This window comes from Neofelis nebulosa, chromosome 18 (genome assembly GCF_028018385.1).
Source record: "Neofelis nebulosa isolate mNeoNeb1 chromosome 18, mNeoNeb1.pri, whole genome shotgun sequence".
Classification (NCBI taxonomy): Eukaryota; Metazoa; Chordata; class Mammalia; order Carnivora; family Felidae; genus Neofelis; species Neofelis nebulosa.
In genome coordinates this window covers 25172686-25192423 of record NC_080799.1, presented here as the reverse complement: position 1 = coordinate 25192423, position 19738 = coordinate 25172686, and the positions used below count along the sequence as shown (strand labels likewise).

At 51.3% G+C, this 19738-nt stretch overlaps 1 long non-coding RNA gene across 1 annotated transcript; it reads right to left on the bottom strand.

Moving 5' to 3' along the window:
• Positions 1-2581: 2581 nt before the first annotated feature.
• LOC131501265 (uncharacterized) lies at positions 2582-17228 on the bottom strand. Its single transcript, XR_009256728.1, has 3 exons — positions 17116-17228; positions 5981-6020; positions 2582-2825 (listed from the first exon to the last, which is right to left on the bottom strand). It is a non-coding gene; the product is annotated as an uncharacterized LOC131501265 (long non-coding RNA).
• Between the last annotated feature and the right edge of the window lie 2510 nt (positions 17229-19738).

Below are 19738 nucleotides of genomic sequence, written 5' to 3'. Positions count from 1 at the left end.
TAAGCATCCAACTTCTGATTTCGGCTCAGGTCGTGATCTCCTGGTTCATGAGATTGAGCCCCACATTGGGCTCTGTGCTGACACAGCCTGCTTGGGATTCTCCCTCCCTCTCTGTCTGCTCCTCCCCTGCTTGCCCTCTGTCTCTCTCAAAATAAGTAAATACACTTAAAAAAAATTAATCAGGGGAGCTCTTGATAGGCAAGTTTGCCTCACTCCTGGAGATCTACAAAATGGATAAGGAACAGCAGCTATCACAAGTATTAGAATTACATTCATAATTCTCTGGGGTTCATTTGTGCTCTGTGTTTTCCTCCGTGGGCTGTTTTTGCTTCGCTTAGACTTCTCTTCTGAAAAGTATTAATCCTGTTTTTAACATTGGCGAAGACTGCCTCTTAAAAATACACTGTAAACGTGTTTAACTTTTCACTTCCAAATAATTCAAATTTGTAAAAAAAAGTTGCAAACCTTTACAGGAAATTCCCACGTAGCCTTCTCCACCTGGCTTCCCCCCATGTGGTAACACTGTATGTAATAGTCAGTGCCTTTTGCATTAAAAAGGTTTTTGGAGGGGCACCTGGGTAGCTCAGTCGGTTAAGCATCCGACTTCAGCTCAGTTCATGATCTCATGGTTCATGGGTTCGAGCCCTGCATCAGGCTCTGTGCTGACAGCCTGGAGCCTGGAGGCCTGGAGCCTGCTTCGGATTCTGGGGTTCCCTCTCTCTCTGCCCCTCCCCTCGTTCATGCTCTGTCTCTCTCAAAAATGAATAAACATCGTAAGAAGGGGGTTTTAAATGGTTTCTCATTAGATAAGTAACAGCACATGCAAAACTTCAAAAAAAAATCAAATAGTACAAAAGGGTATGCAGGGAAAGGTAAGTCTCTCTTCTACCCCGGACCTTAGTGAGTCCTCCAACCTGGGAAGCAACACTGCCAGATTCCAGAATTATTCTGCGCATATATAAATGTAGCTAGAGATTTTTTTTTTTCTTAAGGGCAGACAGGAGCATGTTATGCACAGCCCTCTGTACTGTACTTTTCGAGAGTCTGTTATCTGAGAATCATTCCACATCTGTATCTGTGTCTGTATGTGTGTCTACGTCTGTACCTACATCTACTTGGATGTCCTCTTGCTGTTTTCATGGCAATGTAATATTTCATTAAACGACCATGCCACAACTGCTTTAACCCCAGCGGATGGGCATGTGAGTCCTTTCCGTCATAGGTCCCGTTACACATCATGCTGTGGAGTAAACCCTCTTGCACCTGGCGTGCACGTGGGAGTCTACCTGTGGAGCAGCCGCTCAGTGGTCTGACCGGCTCCCAGGCCGAGCGCACACCGCCCGGTTGCCCCGCAGGGGGCGGCAGCAGACGACGCTCTCGTCAGCCCCGCGTGCCGTGCCCGCCCCCGACTCCGTTGACTGCACTGGGTATTAGCAAACATCAGCCTTGACGGCTCAGAAACAGAATACTGTTGTCTGATTTTGCGTATTCGAGAAGCCCTTCTGGCATTGCCCAGCCTCCTCTTTCCCTTCCCAGGTGAACATGGACGACCGACCGGTTCGGACAGACCGTGATCGAAAACCTGCGGAGGAGACAGTGTGACCTGGCGGGAGTGGAGACCTGCAAGCCGTGAGAGTCACAGGTCGGAGAGCAGGGCGGGGACATCCTTTGGTACCCTTAACCCCCCAGGGAAGGGCACACTCCCTTCTCCGATCAGAGAATGTGAGAAGCCCTGTCGCGTGCCCACCTGAACAGGCAGCTGGGGTTCCACGTGGGCCGCTGGTTCGTCACGCTAAAGAAGTCCAAGACCTGGGCCGCCATCTTGGTTTGGAAAAAACACATTCACATTTCCCATACCCTATTAGCCCAAGTTTTCAGTATGCATATTTGCAAACAACATGACCGTAGAGGGAACAGTAGGACGAAAACCCATGTCCCATCAGCCAACTTTGGTGACTCACATCTTTCAATATTGTTTTATTTATCCCCATTTTTTGTCGGTGTTGTCACTGGAATATTTTAAGGCACATCCAGAGAGTATAGCATTACCCCCATAAATACTTCCATGTGAATCTCCTACCAGTAAGCATTTTCTTCCCCCACCCCGGGATAATGGTAACATCATCATTGTACCTCACACAGCAGCCGAAACTCCTCCATAGCACCTACTCCACAGTCCGTGTTTGGATTTCCCCAGTTGTTTAAAAAAAAAAAACAGAAAAAAATTCTATAGGTGGTGTGTTTGAAACAGGATCCAAACATGGTCCAAACTTTGCACTTGACACGTCGCTTACATTTCTTAGAATCTGTAATAGAGACTTTAAATATCTTTTATTTATTGTTTTTTAGGTTGTTTGGTTTTCTCTTTTTTTTTGCTGAGGAGACACCACCCACCCCTGCCCCTATTAAATAGGTGGGATATGTCACATTACGCCTCGAACGCATTCAAACACTCTTGCTCACGGAGAAGTTCCTGGCTTTATTTCTCTTTAAATATACATTAGTGACTTCTCTCCCATGATAACAATGCATGTTCGGTGTAGGAAATTGGAAAAGAAAAAGAAGAAAGATGGGGGCTGGGACGGGCTTTTGAAAAAGGAGTCATCTGAGACAAGTTCTCATGTGCTCCAAGAGTGCCTTGGAGTTGTGCAACAGTGCCTCGTACCTTGCCTTTTCTCTCCGCTGCACATTCTAGAAAGAACGGCTCCTGTCGAATGGGTGGGAAACTGCGTCAGCCGTCGACGTGATGGAAGCGTACAGCAGACTGCCTCAAGCTGAAGCGAGCAGGTGCGGATTGGCGAGAGTTAGTTTCACGGCGAACAATTCTGATTGATTAAAGGCATAACTGTCTTTAATGTAAACACAAACACAAAACAAACCTCAAACCTCCAACCCTCACTAGATATACTTTGAACCATGTTAATCTGCTAATACAGGCTAAGCCACAGCACCTTGAGAGGAACTCATTAGCCACTAACGGAGATAGGGTTTGTGCCAAAGCAGGTTATTTTGGTCAAAACGAGCGGTCACACCTGTCGCACTCCCAGAGCACCCTGTGCGGTGGCAATTCTGCACAGTCCCTGTGTTTTGCAGATTTTTTTCTTTGAACTTATTTTTATTTTAAGAGAGAGAGCAGAGCGCGAGTGGGGAAGGGGCAGCGAGAGAGGGAGAGAGAGAATCCCGAGCCGGGTCTATGATGTCAGTGCAGAGTCCGAGGTGAGGGCCTTGAACCCATGAACCGTGAGGTCGTGACCTGAGCCAAAATCAAGAGCCGGACGCTTAACCGACCGAGCCACCCAGGCACCTCTTTGTGTATATGTTGTAAAGCTTATATTTAAATGCTCTTTTGAAAAAAATCATACAAGCACATGATAAAACAAAACAGAAGGCAGTGTAGAGTACGAAGACCAACCCTTCCATCCTGCTCCCCTCACCACGAGTCTACCACCTTCTCTCAAGACGCAAGTGCCCTTGCCCGTTCTTCCAGAAGTGAGCTACGCGTGTGGAAGCACGTATGTCCCCCACTTGCTCTTGACGTAGATAGTAGCGTACTCTGCACGTTATTTACTCTACAGTTTGCTTTTCGAATTCCACGGTGAGCCTTAGAGACTGTGCCAGGTCGGTGCACACAGACCCATCGCATTCTTTCATATAGCTGCATATCCTCCAGTTGTGTGAGTGCGCCATAACCTCTTGAACCCAGCTCTCCTCGGTTACAGCTGTGATGCAGCTGTGAGGCTGCAGTCAATATTCTGGAACGTACATCTTTGTACATATAGGGTAAACTCTTAAAGGCAGAACTGCTGAGTGGAAGGGTGTACATTTTAAATGCGGGGTGGGGGGGGCACCTGGCTGGCTCAGTCGGTAGAGCATGCAACTGACTCTTGATCTCAGGGGTCGTGAGTTCAAGCCCCACATTGGGTGTGGGGCCTACTTAAGAAAAAAAAAAAAAACACGAGGGCGCCTGGGTGGCTCTGTCAGTTAAGCATCTGACTTCCGCTCAGGTCACCATCTTGCGGTCCGTGAGTTTGAGCCCTGCGTCAGGCTCTGTGCTGACAGAGAGGGGATTGTGGGGGGGCGGGAGGCGGGTAAGCATCTTCATGATGAAACAAGGAGTTCCTTGAAACTGGCAAACTCTTGAGGCCCCCGTGGATGTTCTACGAAAGGGACAGGAGCAGACAGTTGCCACCTGCCTCCTGTGGGAATTCTGTAGTCCTCAAACTGCCTGCAAGGTTTGGGGCTTCAAGGGTTCAAGGAGATTGTGCATATTTATTACTAACGTGGGATGTGGGAGAGAGAACACTGATGTGAAACCTAGTCTAGTTAAAGGTTATCGAGCCCAAGCAACATTTCTGAAAGTCTGAAAGGGAAGCTGAAATATACGATAAAAGCCAATGAGGAAATATTACTAAGAATAAGATTGTCAGGGCTCCTGGGTAGCTCAGTCGGTTAAGTGTCCAATTTTGGCTCAGCTCATGAATTCACGGTTCAGGAGTTCAAGCCCCATATTGGGCTGTGTGCTGACAGCTCAGAGCCTGGAGCCTGCTTCAGATTCTGTGTCTCCCTCTCTCTCTGCCCCTGCCCTGCTCACATTCTCTCTCTCTCTCTCTCTCTCTCTCTCTCAAAAATAAAATAAACATTAAAAAGAAAAATGAAAAAAAAAGAATATGATTATCTAATAATTCTTAAAAAAAACAAACCCTCCTACTCTTTTTTTTTTTTTTTTTTTAATTTTTTTTCAACGTTTTTTATTTATATTTGGGACAGAGAGAGACAGAGCATGAACGGGGGAGGGGCAGAGAGAGAGGGAGACACAGAATCGGAAACAGGCTCCAGGCTCCGAGCCATCAGCCCAGAGCCTGACGCGGGGCTCGAACTCACGGACCGCGAGATCGTGACCTGGCTGAAGTCGGACGCTTAACCGACTGCGCCACCCAGGCGCCCCCCTCCTACTCTTAATAAAAAACTTCTGGTCCTTAAAAAACAACAACAACAACAAAAAAAACGGGCTCTTAGAATCTTCTACCTGCAGGTGGCTGTCATAATTTAGAAGGATATTCTGACATGGGCTGGCATGGCACCAGTTTTCTAAGCTATGCTGGCTCCTCTCTGTGGGAAGAGACAGAAAGTCACCCGGGAGCAGATTGCTGGTCTTCAGGGGCTCAGGTGAAAAGACCTGCCAAAGGTCATGGAATGAGAAGCAAGGACACAAGCAAGGAGGCTTAAGAGAAACCTCAGTGCAGAAGGGTTCTGTCTTTCCCGGCATGCTCTGGGGTGGGCGGAGACGGAAAGGGGTTGAGGCCGAGTGAAGGGATGTGTACAAAGGGTCCCAGGCCTTCTGGAAGAAACCCCCAGCCCCAAAGTTAGGGAAGCCTGTGAGAGACGAAGTGCAGTGGGCCCGGCCAAGCCCCTGCAGAAAATATTCCTCCTGCAGGGCAGAAAAGTCCAGGCTGATCACAGGCCACCTCAGGGCCTCAGGGTGGTTCTGACAGGTCTGGTCACCGTCACTGAGACTCTAAGTCCTTCAGGAGCCAACTCAGCCCAGAAGTGGAGGATGATAGCATGAGAGGCAAGAAGTGGAAACTCTAGGCTGTTGCCGGCAGGGCCTGTCCCATCAAGGACACCGTCATAGCGAGCGACAGGCCCGCAGCCTGCCCGGGAGCCGTGACCAGGCTGCAGTGCCGGTGGACCGGCCAGGCCAGCCAGCGCCTCCCCCACCCCACCCCGACACCTGGCACTTGAAAGCAGGACAGCCCCATTTGAACTTCACAACATGACACCGAAGTTCCAGATCCCCTTGTTATCACCGTGCAACCCAACTGCTTTTCTTTCCTGCTCGGGACCATGCCGATCAGTCTCATCGTGTCTCAGATCATACATACAGACGTACGTACACAGATCTGCTTCAGTTCTCGCCGATGAGGCTTTGTTTTGTTTTCCTCTTTAAGCAAAGCACTTTAAGAAGATTTTATTTTGTTACCTGTAACAGATCTTCACTGAGGACTTCTGTTTTCTCAGCTCTGTGGGAAAAAATGAAAAGCTCAGAGTCAGAAATCCAGAAATGCAAAGGAACTCGTGAAATGTAATAATGACTATCCCAGAGTTTAAAACAAAACAGCTAGGGACGGACGGCTGGGTGGCTCGGTCGGTCGAGCGTTCAACTCGTGACTTCAGCTCAGGTCATGATCCAGGGTCGTGGGATCAAACCCCACGTCGGGCTCCGTGTGGAGGGTGGCGCCTGCTTGGGGTTCTCTCCGTCTCCCTCGGCCCCTGTCTCCCCCCGTTCCCCGCTTGTGTATGCACGCTCTCGCTCTCTAAAATAAAAAAATAAAAAATAAACAAAACAGGCAGAAATGAATGATAACATGGGGAGAAATTCCACCGATGTTGACATCAGAGGGCTCCTTGAGCAAAACCAAAGAAAAAAAACCAGCAAACAAAAGTCTGCAAAGAATAGCAACCCCAAACAAGAACAAAGCCTCAAGACCAGTGGCTCCCAGACCTGGGCGTGTACAGAATCACTGAGGGTGGGGAGTGTGCTCATTTAAAATGCCAGTTTCCAGGCCTCACCTCTGTTCAAAAGCAGGTCTGGAACAAGATCCTGCTTCTTTAAGAGGCCCTTTCCTCCCAGAATTCCATGGCCGAGACCCACAGGCCACCCTTGCAGAAAAGACTGCTCTAGAGGCGCCTCGCTGGCTCAGTCGGTAGAATGTGCAACTCTAGATCTGGGGGTCATGAGTTTGAGCCCCGCATTGGGCATGGAGCCTACTTAAAATAAATTTAAAAAATAAAATAAAAAAAGACCGCTGTAGAGAAGCCGAACCTTCAGTTCCTAAAATGATCATTTCTGAGCTGCACAGCCTTACTGAAACAAGTTTGTCACAAGTCCAGGAACGTGATTCAATACTACACACACAAATAGTAACAACTGAGTACTCCTTCCTTCAGGCATCTCATCTTTACTTTAAAAAGAAACAAAGTATTTTCACAGCTTTTTCCCACTCATGCTTTCCAATTATCATTAACTATGTAGACCTTTCCAGAAAGCCGACCTGGCGGCCGTCAACCGGCAGAGGAACATCCTGAGTTGCTCGAGCCTCAGTTGCCAGATCACGGTACTTTCCGAGGAGTCCTCTGCAGTCCAAAGGGGCAGCACTGTTGCTGTACGTAATACCCAGAATGATGGCAATCGAGGTGCCATAGTGGGACTTCTGGTTCAAACGGCGATCTCAGTCGAGTCATTTGACACCCTGTAATCAAGTCATTTGATTACAAAGCAAATCAATGTATTTCTTATCCTTGTTTTCATTTTACCGACCAGACCCTTTGCTTTCAATTTAGAGAGAGGTACTTTACCTAAAAAGGTATCTGGAGACTGAAATCTATGTGGAACATATTATGCGAAAATGTTAACATACAGCTTGAAGATAAGTTGACACTGTGTTTCCTGCCTTTATGGACACTCAGCCACATATTACATTGATGAAATTAATTTTAGAAAGAGATCCAAAATCTCTTCTTAATCAGGTTTATTTCTGGGCTTTCTAGTCTGTTCCATTCATGTATCTTTTTTATGCCAATACCATCCTATTTTGATGACTACTGCTTTGTAATATACAGCCGACCCTTGACCAACATAGGAGTTAGGGGTGTTGACCCTGTGCAGTGAAAAATTGGCACGTAACTTTTAACTCCCTGAAAATTTAACTACTAGTAGCTACTGGTGACCAGAAACATCACTGAGAACATAAATAGTTGGCTAACATGTATTATATGTTACGTGCATTATTTAATGTCTTCTTACAATAAAGAAAGTTAGAAAATGTAATTACTTTTTAAAATTTTTTAATATTTACTTTTGAGAGAGAGAGAGAGAGAGAGAGAGAGAGAGAGAGAGAGAGTGTGTGTGTGTGTGTGTGTGTGTGTGTGTGTGTGTGCAGGTGAGGGACAGACAGAGGGAGACAGAATCCAAACCAGGCTTCAGACTCTGAGCTGTTAGCACAGAGCCCAATGCAGGGTTCGAACTCACGAACTGCGAGACCATGACCTGAGTCGAAGTTGGACGCTTAACCGACTGAGCCAGCCAGGCACCCCTAGAAAGAAAATGTTACTAAGCAAATTGTATGGAAGAGAAAGTACATCTACAGTATAGTACTGTACAAAATCTGCATATAAGTGGACCCATGCAATTCAAACCCACGTTGTTCAAGGATCAAGGAGTTTGAAATCGGGAAGTGTGACGCCTCCAGCCTTGTTCTTCTAGCTCAGGATTGCTTTTGCTGTTTCAGTCGTTTGTGGTTCCATGTGGATTTTACAATTGTTTTTCTTTTTTTTGTGAAGAATGCCATTAGAATTTTGATAGGAACTGTACTGAATCTGTAGACAGCTTTGGGTAGTATGGAGGTTTTAATAATATTAAATACAGGCTATCTGGGAAGATTACTTTTCGTGATGAATCATGAGTCTGGAATGTAACATACAAATTGGGGTGGCTCCTTCACACAAAGATACCCCCATTGGTCTATGCTATCCCCACCTTAATTTTAGGGAACCACCATGGTCCCTACCTCCCCCAATATGTGCTCCAAATGACTCGGTCTTTCTCATCACTGTGTCTGGTCCGAGGCTCAGCCCTTTCTATGCTGAACTGTTTGGGAGTGTTCATCTTTACCAGAGAATGTGCCAGTAGAATTTTTACCCAGGGAAAGTCTAGCAATTACTCAGAATACTGGCCACGGTGCCCATTCAAAGAGTGTATCAGCCACAGAAACTTGGTTTTTACGGAGATGTGATTTTTTTTTAAGTTGACTTATTTATTTTGAGAGAGCCAGGGAGAGTGTGAATAGGGGAGGGGCAGAGAGAGAGGGAGAATCCCAAGCAGGCTCCTCGAGATCAGTGCACAGAATCTGATGCAGGGCTCAATCTCACAATCTGAACTGCGAGATCTTTCAACTGATCGATAACACAGCTTTACACATTAAAGATATTAATGCTCCGTGGTGGCTGCTCCTGTTTCCAACTAGTCATTGGCCATAATTTTAATTATGAGATAGGCAGACAGAAGTTTAATTCTTGTGTGCTTAAGTTCACAATGGTGGTTTTATTTGCGTGGTTATCTTTTATTGTTCATTCTCTGTACTTTTATGCCAGAGCATGAAGAACTTTCCATCTTTTCCTCCATTCTGTGGTTCTGGGTTTTCACTTGAAACTCTTCATCCGTTTGGAATCGACTTTGGCCCCTAATGGTGAGGTAAAATCTAACCCGCCTGCTTTTTCCAGTGCTAACCTGTTGTTTCGTACTGTTTCCTCCCTGTCTTCTGACGCCTCCTTACCTCATGGCGCCTTCTTAAATCTCCCAGGGCCGGTTCCCAGGTGGTAGCAGGAGCCCCGTCTCACCAGCGTGGGAGCGCAGCCGGGAGGCTCGGGCGGCCAAGGTCAGACAGAGAGCTGGGGGACCACACGGACTCAAGTCCAGTTACTCTTTACTAGACTCCAGCTGCCCCACAGGAGTCTTCGTTTTCTTAAGCCCTCACCTAAAAGCTTTGAAAACATTATGGAACGGACTGACTATCAGAAGAAGCAGATTATTCAGGGAAAGGAATTTCATGGGATCGCCAGATCTCATCACGGAGAGGTGAGACAGCTGCCCATCTCAGCTTTTCTGGGCAAGGCTCTCACAGACGTCAAGTGTGTGTTCTGGAGAACAGCGGAACACCACCCACCTACACGGGAGGTAGACACCTGTAAACGGCGCTTCTCCACAGATGTGTTTCTAGCGTGGGAGCCGTGACTACACATCTCTCCAGGAGCTAGCCCGGGGTTCTTGGCCACGGGCTTGAAGAGGTCTGTGGAGTCCGCGAAATTCTCTGCCAATTTGTGTGTGTGGATGATTTTTGGGGGGGGGGGGGGAAGAGGCCGTCAGAACCTCCCTGTAACATCTACAGGGAGCAAGGTTTCTATTCCTAAAGACTGTTCTAAGAGTCAAAGGCTGCAGTTAAGTCCACTGCCCTGTGACCTGCTGATCACTTCTTTAGAAGTTATGTTAACATATATTGCCGGGGCGCCGGGGTGGCTCAGTCAATTAAGCATCCGACGTCAGCTCCTGTCACGATCCCGCGATGTGTAGGTTTGAGCCCCGTGTTGGGCTCTGTGCTGACAGCTCAGAGCCCGGAGCCTGCTTCGGATTCTGTGTCTCCCTCTCTCTCTGCCCCTCCCCTGCTCACATTTTCTCTCTCTCTCTCAAAAATAAAAACCTTTTAAAAATTAAAACTAACGAACAAATAAAAACCTATTGCCACATAGGCTCCATTTCAAATTTCTCTTCCAGTTCCTTCCTCAGTCCAAGTGCACTGTGATTGTTTTCTCCATACGGTTAGGCTACCTCGATTCAGTATTCTGCCTTTAAGCCACACGCCTGCCAATCTTATGACTGAGCCTTGGAACAAAGGCTCAAACATCAGACACACTACAAGGTGTGTGGCTCCAAAAGCAGAGGGAAAATGCTTGTAGATTTCCACTGAGAACCACTCAGATTAGGACATTCGCACTTAAACACGACTTCACCTTACCACATTTCTGGAACGCCTAATTAGGGTGAAATCACACGCCCTTTAGACAATATTGCTAGAAACAATTATACAGCTACACATTATTTTCGAGTCTAACCAATTACATGAGGGATGAAAAAGAAATTGCTGAAAGAAAAGGAAAAGGAAAAGGAGAAATAAAAACATAGATAATACATACGTAGAAATCCAAAGAAGTAACAAAAATGATCAGCTGTGACTAATTTAGCACATCTTTATTTAGTACATAAAGATATAGACAGACATTAACATCACTCACGTTTGCCAACTGAACTAATCAGGCACTCTTCCAATGACAACAAAGCCCTCAGGAAGCACAGAAAACCTTTGTGTGTAGAAAGAGATGTGCCAGGGGCGCCTGGGTGGCGCAGTCGGTTAAGCGTCCGACTTCAGCCAGGTCACGATCTCACGGTCCGTGAGTTCGAGCCCCGCGTCAGGCTCTGGGCTGATGGCTCGGAGCCTGGAGCCTGTTTCCGATTCTGTGTCTCCCTCTCTCTCTGCCCCTCCCCCGTTCATGCTCTGTCTCTCTCTGTCCCAAAAATAAATAAAAAAAAAAACGTTGGAAAAAAAAATTTAAAAAAAAAAAAAAAAAAAAAAAAAAAAAAAAGAAAGAGATGTGCCAGGCTCATGGGAAAGGACATCAATCCTCCCCAAAGTTTAGTTCACAGATATGCCAGGCCATCAATGCCTGGGATTTACTTATTTTTGGGTTCTCAGGACCCACCCCATAGCAGGGACCCACTAAATATATGGATTAATGTGCTCTCGACCAATCACAATCATAGCATTTTTCTAGGAACTAGAAACGATACCAAAATTCACTTCTACACAGAAATGGGAGACAGCAACTGAAAAAGGAAAGCCAAAGGAGCCCAGCTCTGCCAGATTGAGAACACATTACACACCCACAGTTATTATTAGCACAGTGTGGTGTCGGTGCGCACAAACACACCCACCCGAAGCCACGTGTCGATGAAAACAAAGTCAACAGAAAGTCGAGGCAGGTGTGAGAATTCTATGGTTCAAAAAAGAGAAGCATCTGAAACGAATGGAAAAGCGAATAATCACTGCGTCACCGACTTCAGTAAGTAACATCCAGACATAACCCGAATCACGCCAACCCCTCCCTTCTTCGCCCCTAAAGCCATGGTGCTAACTAGTTTCTCACGTCAGTCCCATGCCATTGTCCTGCTCTGGGGGCCATCACCTCTCCCTTAGGCTGCTGCCATCGCTTCCTGCTTCCTGACTCGACTTTCACTCGTGTCCCTTCCCCTTCCTCCACAGTCCTGGCTCACCTGCCACCACAGGACACCTCCTCAATCACCAGCTTGGCTTCCTCAACCTTCTGCACAGATGGGCTCCCCCAATTCTACTGCAGTGGTCCTCAAACCACGATCCCCCAAAACTGGCCCGGAAGCTTTTCGAACAATGGTCCTCCACCGATGAGCACAAAGGCCGATCGATACTGCCCGTCTCTAAGAGTCGACGTCCACGGCCACAGGTGTTCGTGTGTTTTAGTCCTGCCATCTTGGGGTTGTCTGAGGAACGTTACACATCCTAGCGTGTCCAAGAAGGTAAAAGCCATGAGAGTAGTGAAAAGGTTCTAAGGGGAGATGAACAAGCATGATGCAAATTAAGGACATGAGAAGCTTCACTGTGAGAAATGATGCCTCCACAGATGTTCACAGACACATATGGGGCACATTCATTTCAACCTTAGCAGAAAAAATTAAAAATTGTCTATTTTGGGGAAAGATGGCTGTCAGTTATTATTAAGCAAAGAAAATAAGGGTACACTGGTTTTAAACCTTGTTTATTAATGTTGATTTATTTTGAGAGAAGAGAGAAGAGAGAGAGAGAAGAGAGAGAGAGAGAGAGAGAGAGAGAGAGAGAGAGAGAGAGAGAGAGAGAATGAATCCTAAGCAGGCTTCAAGCTATCAGCGCAGAGCCTGACACGGGATGGGGCTCGAACCCATGAACCGTGGGATCATGACCTGAGCCGAAATCAAGAGCTGGTTACTTAACTATGAGCCACCTAAGTCCCCTGATTTTAGAGCTTCAAAGCTTTTAAGAACCAACTTACTCTATCTATTGGATGGAAATGCATCCAGAGGCTTGTGAATTTAAACACCACAATTGCTCTGGACTTAAGAACATATGGATCTACAAACAGCCGTTAGTTCACTACCTCATTGGAAAATAAGAGCTGGACAGACTTTTTCCACTGCTAGCAATCAGATAGCGTTGCCTTTTTCCAATTTAAAGCAAACAAACAAAACATGAAGTTAAAGGACAAGATTAGGTTAGGTTTCCCCCGAGAATTTTTCTTCTCCCTGGGAATTCTCTACCACCCATCACCCCTACCTTCCTGTTCTCAAGATTATTCAGGTGTCCCATGTCCGAGAAGGCTTCACGGACCCCTGGGCACGTCTCAGCGACCCCATGCCAGCGCCCACGCTACATCTATCCTGCACCCACCGTACCTAGTGAAGTAGAAGTACTTTCGTGTATTTCCCCAAGGTACAGACGGGCATGGGTTCAAGTGGCCAGTCCTGTCTATGCATCAAAGTATCCAGCGACCATGTGGCAGGTACCAAGCTGGTAGACTTCTAAATGTTCACACTGACAGGGAGCTGGTCACTGCTTGGAAGAATTTCTGTGCAGTTCTGAACATTTATTTTCATTTGAGTACCTGGTCACTCAGTCTACCATTTCTACTATAAACGCTTTAGGAGGCAGAAATTTAACGAACCCATTCAGAAATGATAGAAAAACTGCTAATGAAACATGAATGGAGAGATCAAGTGGACAACCAGGCCGAAGTATCTCTGATAAGGAAGACACTTAAAAAAAAGAACTGTGAGAAAGGACAGAGAGAACCATGCTGGGACCAATCAAAAGGAAGGAGTCTAGGCAAGTAATGAATAAGCTGTAATTCACAGGGAATAGCAAGACTTCAGAAACGAGTCTTGAAACCTGGAGAGCTGAGATGAACTTAATATTGCTTTCGTGTCACTGGCTACAAAGAGGCTCCTCCTATTCAAAAGCAGTTTCTTCTATAAACCACAGGGTCGGTCGGATTTTCAACAGAATCCGCTTTATTTTCTGAATCTTGTATCAAACCTGTACCTAGTCGTGAATGCGTTCCCTCAAGATTCTGTCCCTGCACTCATTACGTAATGTACCTGAGGATAAGAACGTGAACTTGTTTACCTTGTCATGTATAAATAAATCAAGATGTGGCACTCATACTTCCTAAGGCCTGCTAGAATAAGTACAACCGGCTGTATTCAAATTATCTGCTTGTAGGTCTCTCTCCCCACTCAAATTCCTAGGAATCCGTTATCTTTTTCACCCCAGCATTTGACAGGTTCTCAGCAGACAGGTGTTGAACCGAAACTGGCGATTAAAAAACAAAATTGACAACTGGCAATTAAATGACCAAATAACACATACAGAAAACTCATCAAGAAATACAAATATGGGACACATTCATTTCAACCTTAACAGAAAAAATTAAAATAGGTAGATTTTTTACAAGACAGCATCTAATGTTACCAGCCTAACGGTGAAACACGACATTCATCATATCACGCACGGTGACATACGATCCAGTGTAAATTATCTGCCGCACCGTAACTCAATGACAGCACTATCGTTTCACAGACAATTTAGCAATACTAGGACGACATAAAATGTCCTCCGAACGTCATGATGTCATCAGAAGAAAATAATTTAGAGAGGAATAGCTATGACCATTAAAATTTCGATTGGCCATGTCGGACCAAAGTGGAGGCCCAGACGTCCCACGTATGGATAAAATCCAGCTCAAGCTAGCTAAGCCGGTTGGAAGACAATTGTGAGTCCAGGTTAAAAAAAAAAAACAAAAAACAGTTCAAACCGTAAGAGACTCTTAAATACGGAGAACAAACTGAGAGTTGATGGGGGGTGGGGGGGGGGAGAGGAAAGCGGGTGATGGGCCTTGAGGAGAGCACCTGTTGGGATGAACACTGGGTGTTGTATGGAAACCAATTTGACAGTACATTTCATTAAAAAAAAAAAAAAAAAAGAAGAAAGAAAAAACCCCGCAAGCTTGAACTAACTAAGGCCACCGAGAGGCAGAGACCAAGTCAGAGATGGTCCAGAGGCAGAGCTGCCAGATGGCAGGGAGAGCCTGGATATAAAGAAGATGGAGGAGAAAGAGGGGGATCGCAGGTGACAGAGGAGATGTGGTTTCCGGCATTCAGTGCGCCAGGGCGGGTGTCCACAAACTCTTCCTGCAAAGGGCCAGGCGGTAAATAGCATGGGCTCCGTGGGCCATACGGTCACCGTGAGATCTGCTTGACTGTGCTGCTGCAGTGCGTGGCTGTGATCCAATAACCCTTTTTCACAAAACAGGCAGTGGGCAGGATTTGGCCTACAGGCCAGAGGTTGCTGACCCACGGCCTAAGGAATACAGGGAAAGAAGGCCAATTTGAGGATGCAGTTCATGAGCTGAATTCCAGCAGGACATTTCAATAGAGAAGTTCAAGGCAAAGATCAATCTGGAGATGAAGAGATGCCAGGACTAGAGACATAAAATTAAGGAGCACCCAGAGGGGGGGGTCAGTCTTGATCAAGCATCTTGATCTTAAGCCGAGACTCTTGATCTCGGCTCAGGTCACGATCTCCCGGTTTGTGAGTTTGAGCCTCGCGTCAGGCTCCACCCTCACAGCGTGGAGCCTGCTTGGGATTCTCTTTTCCTCTCTCTCTGCCCCTTCCCTGCTTGTGTGTGCTCCCTCTGTCTCTCTCTCTCTCGCTCTCGCTCTCTCTCTCAAAATAAATAAATAAACTTAAAAAAAAAAGACATCAAGTTGAAAGTCATCAGCCGTGTGGCGGTAGGTATGGGGATAGGACCAGGGATACGGTCTGAGAGGACAGAAGATGAGGCACACCTCCCAGTCCAAATACGGGGGCGCACATGCAACGGCACTTCAGATCACTGTGGCCCTGGAAAGGCAGGGACATTATAATCTAACCCCCCTTAACTCAAACTTTTTAAAAAAGAGGGCCCTATTTTCACTTGGGGTTCTCATTCCCTTTTCCAAAATAAATAAACATTAAACTTTCAAATTCACAGAAGAGAACGAAAACTTCCCACTGGCTAGAAAATAAGGGAGTGCTCCAGTGTTTTTTTCTTTTGAAATATTTTACGCTCCAAAATTATATACTAGGGGGTATAGCTCAGGGATAGAGCATCTGACTGCAAAATTATGTGACATATACGTAAAGCACAACGAACGATGATAAAGCAAACGTCCCATCCCCATCTCAAGAAAGCGTTCACTACCAAAACACCACGGTCCAACTTTTCATTCGGTAAGAATCAGTCTCGCACCCGGAGGTCAGAGCAGGCAGCCCAAGGCCAGATAAAGCTTGCAGATATATTTTCTCTGGCCTACGTCCAGCGGTTTCTTTTCTTTTCCTTTTTCACTGCTGATACTTAAGTATCGATAAACTTCACAAAAAGATCAGCGTTCTGGAGTATCCTTAAAAGTGGGAAGATGGGTGTTCCTGCACCCACATTCCCCATGTCCACAGGTAGCTAGACTTGCCAAGAGCAAGCAAGCCCGTGCAATGAGCTAGTTTTGCTATTCCTCGCCTCTCTCTACTGCCTTACATCTACCTTCCCTTCGCTTATTAATTTTACCTGCCTGGCACTTGAGTCTGTGACCCCTAGTTACAGAACATCATTGTGGTTTCTAACTTTTTGGAGTAAGGGGGCATTACGTAGAGTAAAAGGCAAAACAACAAAACAAAAAACAAAAAACCATCTCAGACTCTCTCAATAGGAGCATTACTACTCAGTAAACCAGCTCCATAAGCCCTTATCCATCATTTTGAAATCTAAAAAACAAGGTGTTTTGGCAACTTATTTGCTAACAAAACTTGACCTGAACTAATATGAAACCATTTACAATCTTTAAGTGTTCCATTTAGCATGAAGTACCTTTATATTTTCACTCTAGAAATATTAACATATTCAACGAAGGGCTGCTGACGCACACCATGGATTATACAGTAACAGCATATGTATATTTTTACTTTTCTAAAATCTGAAAAGGGGGCGCCTGGGTGGCTCCGTTGGTTAAGCGTCCGACTTTGGCTCGGGTCATGGTCTCGCGGTCCGTGAGTTCGAGCCCCGCGACAGGCCCTTTGCTGACAGCTCAGAGCCTGGGCAGGGGGCGGGGTGGGGGGGAGGCCTGGGGAAAGCTTGGGTCCAGACCCCAGAGGACGATGCTCAGCGGGGCGGGGCAATGGGCGGCGGGGACCCGCGCGGGGGGCGTCCCGGGAGGCTGGCCCGCCCCGCTGTTCCCGGGCGCTCGGACGGTGGCTCCGAGCTGGGTGCGTGGCCCAGCCCTCCTCCCTGGCCCGCAGCGGACCCGGCGCAGAGCGGGCGGCAGGGTGGCCGGGCCGGAGCGCGGGGCCCCTACACCGACCCCCGGTCCCCGGCCCGCGCGCTCTCGGCCGCCCGGCACGGCTCACTCACCTGCCCACGGTCTGCTTGGCGAGCTGCTTCATGTGGTTCAAGGGCAGCGGCAGCGGCGGCCCGCGGGGCTCGGGCCTGGTGCGGCTACATCGCTTCCAGGCCGAGGCCGAGGCGGAGGCGGAGGCGGAGGAGGAGGCGGCGGCGGCGGCGGCGCCGGCAGCGGCTGCTGCCGCTGCTGCGCCTGATCCTCTGGCAGCGGCGGCTTCGCCTGCTGCTGCGGCTGCCCCTGCGGCTGCTGCGGCGGCGGGGGCTGCGCCCGCTGCACCTGCTGCTGCCGCTGCGGCTGCTGTTGGTGCGGCTACTGTGGCAGCGGCGGCTGCGCCTCCGGCGGCTGAGCCTCCTGCGGCTGCTACTGCGGCGGCTGAGCGGCGGCCGCGGCGGCGGCGGCGGCTGCTCCCGGGCCGGAGCTCCGCCCTCGCCGCCTGGCTGCTGCTGCGGCTACTGAGGCGGCGGCGGCGGCGCTTCCTGCGGCTGCTACTGCGGCGGCTGAGCGGCGGCCGCGGCGGCGGCTGCTCCCCGGCCGGAGCTCCGCCCTCGCCGCCTGGCTGCTGCTGCGGCTACTGAGGCGGCGGCGGCGGCGCTTCCTGCGGCTGCTACTGCGGCGGCTGAGCGGTGGCTGCCGCGGCTGCTGCTCCCGGGCCGGGGCCCCGCCCTCGCCGCCTGGCTGCTGCTGCGGTTACTGCGGCGGCGGCGGCGGCGCTTCCTGCGGCTGCTACTGCGGCGGCTGAGCGGTGGCTGCCGCGGCTGCTGCTCCCCGGCCGGAGCTCCGCCCTCGCCGCCTGGCTGCTGCTGCGGTTACTGCGGCGGCGGCGGCGGCGCTTCCTGCGGCTGCTACTGCGGCGGCTGAGCGGTGGCTGCCGCGGCTGCTGCTCCCGGGCCGGGGCCCCGCCCTCGCCGCCTGGCTGCTGCTGCGGCTACTGAGGCGGCGGCGGCGGCGCTTCCTGCGGCTGCTACTGCGGCGGCTGAGCGGCGGCCGCGGCGGCGGCTGCTCCCCGGCCGGAGCTCCGCCCTCGCCGCCTGGCTGCTGCTGCGGCTACTGAGGCGGCGGCGGCGGCGCTTCCTGCGGCTGCTACTGCGGCGGCTGAGCGGTGGCTGCCGCGGCTGCTGCTCCCGGGCCAGGGCCCCGCCCTCGCCGCCTGGCTGCTGCTGCGGTTACTGCGGCGGCGGCGGCGGCGCTTCCTGCGGCTGCTACTGCGGCGGCTGAGCGGTGGCTGCCGCGGCTGCTGCTCCCGGGCCGGGGCCCCGCCCTCGCCGCCTGGCTGCTGCTGCGGCTACTGAGGCGGTGGCGGCGGCGCTTCCTGCGGCTGCTACTGCGGCGGCTGAGCGGCGGCCGCGGCGGCGGCGGCTGCTCCCGGGCCGGAGCTCCGCCCTCGCCGCCTGGCTGCTGCTGCGGCTACTGAGGCGGCGGCGGCGGCGCTTCCTGCGGCTGCTACTGCGGCGGCTGAGCGGCGGCCGCGGCGGCGGCTGCTCCCCGGCCGGAGCTCCGCCCTCGCCGCCTGGCTGCTGCTGCGGCTACTGAGGCGGCGGCGGCGGCGCTTCCTGCGGCTGCTACTGCGGCGGCTGAGCGGTGGCTGCCGCGGCTGCTGCTCCCGGGCCGGGGCCCCGCCCTCGCCGCCTGGCTGCTGCTGCGGTTACTGCGGCGGCGGCGGCGGCGCTTCCTGCGGCTGCTACTGCGGCGGCTGAGCGGTGGCTGCCGCGGCTGCTGCTCCCCGGCCGGAGCTCCGCCCTCGCCGCCTGGCTGCTGCTGCGGTTACTGCGGCGGCGGCGGCGGCGCTTCCTGCGGCTGCTACTGCGGCGGCTGAGCGGTGGCTGCCGCGGCTGCTGCTCCCGGGCCGGGGCCCCGCCCTCGCCGCCTGGCTGCTGCTGCGGCTACTGAGGCGGCGGCGGCGGCGCTTCCTGCGGCTGCTACTGCGGCGGCTGAGCGGCGGCCGCGGCGGCGGCTGCTCCCCGGCCGGAGCTCCGCCCTCGCCGCCTGGCTGCTGCTGCGGCTACTGAGGCGGCGGCGGCGGCGCTTCCTGCGGCTGCTACTGCGGCGGCTGAGCGGTGGCTGCCGCGGCTGCTGCTCCCGGGCCAGGGCCCCGCCCTCGCCGCCTGGCTGCTGCTGCGGTTACTGCGGCGGCGGCGGCGGCGCTTCCTGCGGCTGCTACTGCGGCGGCTGAGCGGTGGCTGCCGCGGCTGCTGCTCCCGGGCCGGGGCCCCGCCCTCGCCGCCTGGCTGCTGCTGCGGCTACTGAGGCGGTGGCGGCGGCGCTTCCTGCGGCTGCTACTGCGGCGGCTGAGCGGCGGCCGCGGCGGCGGCGGCTGCTCCCGGGCCGGAGCTCCGCCCTCGCCGCCTGGCTGCTGCTGCGGCTACTGAGGCGGCGGCGGCGGCGCTTCCTGCGGCTGCTACTGCGGCGGCTGAGCGGCGGCCGCGGCGGCGGCTGCTCCCCGGCCGGAGCTCCGCCCTCGCCGCCTGGCTGCTGCTGCGGCTACTGAGGCGGCGGCGGCGGCGCTTCCTGCGGCTGCTACTGCGGCTGCTGCTCCCGGGCCGGGGCCCCGCCCTCGCCGCCTGGCTGCTGCTGCGGTTACTGCGGCGGCGGCGGCGGCGCTTCCTGCGGCTGCTACTGCGGCGGCTGAGCGGTGGC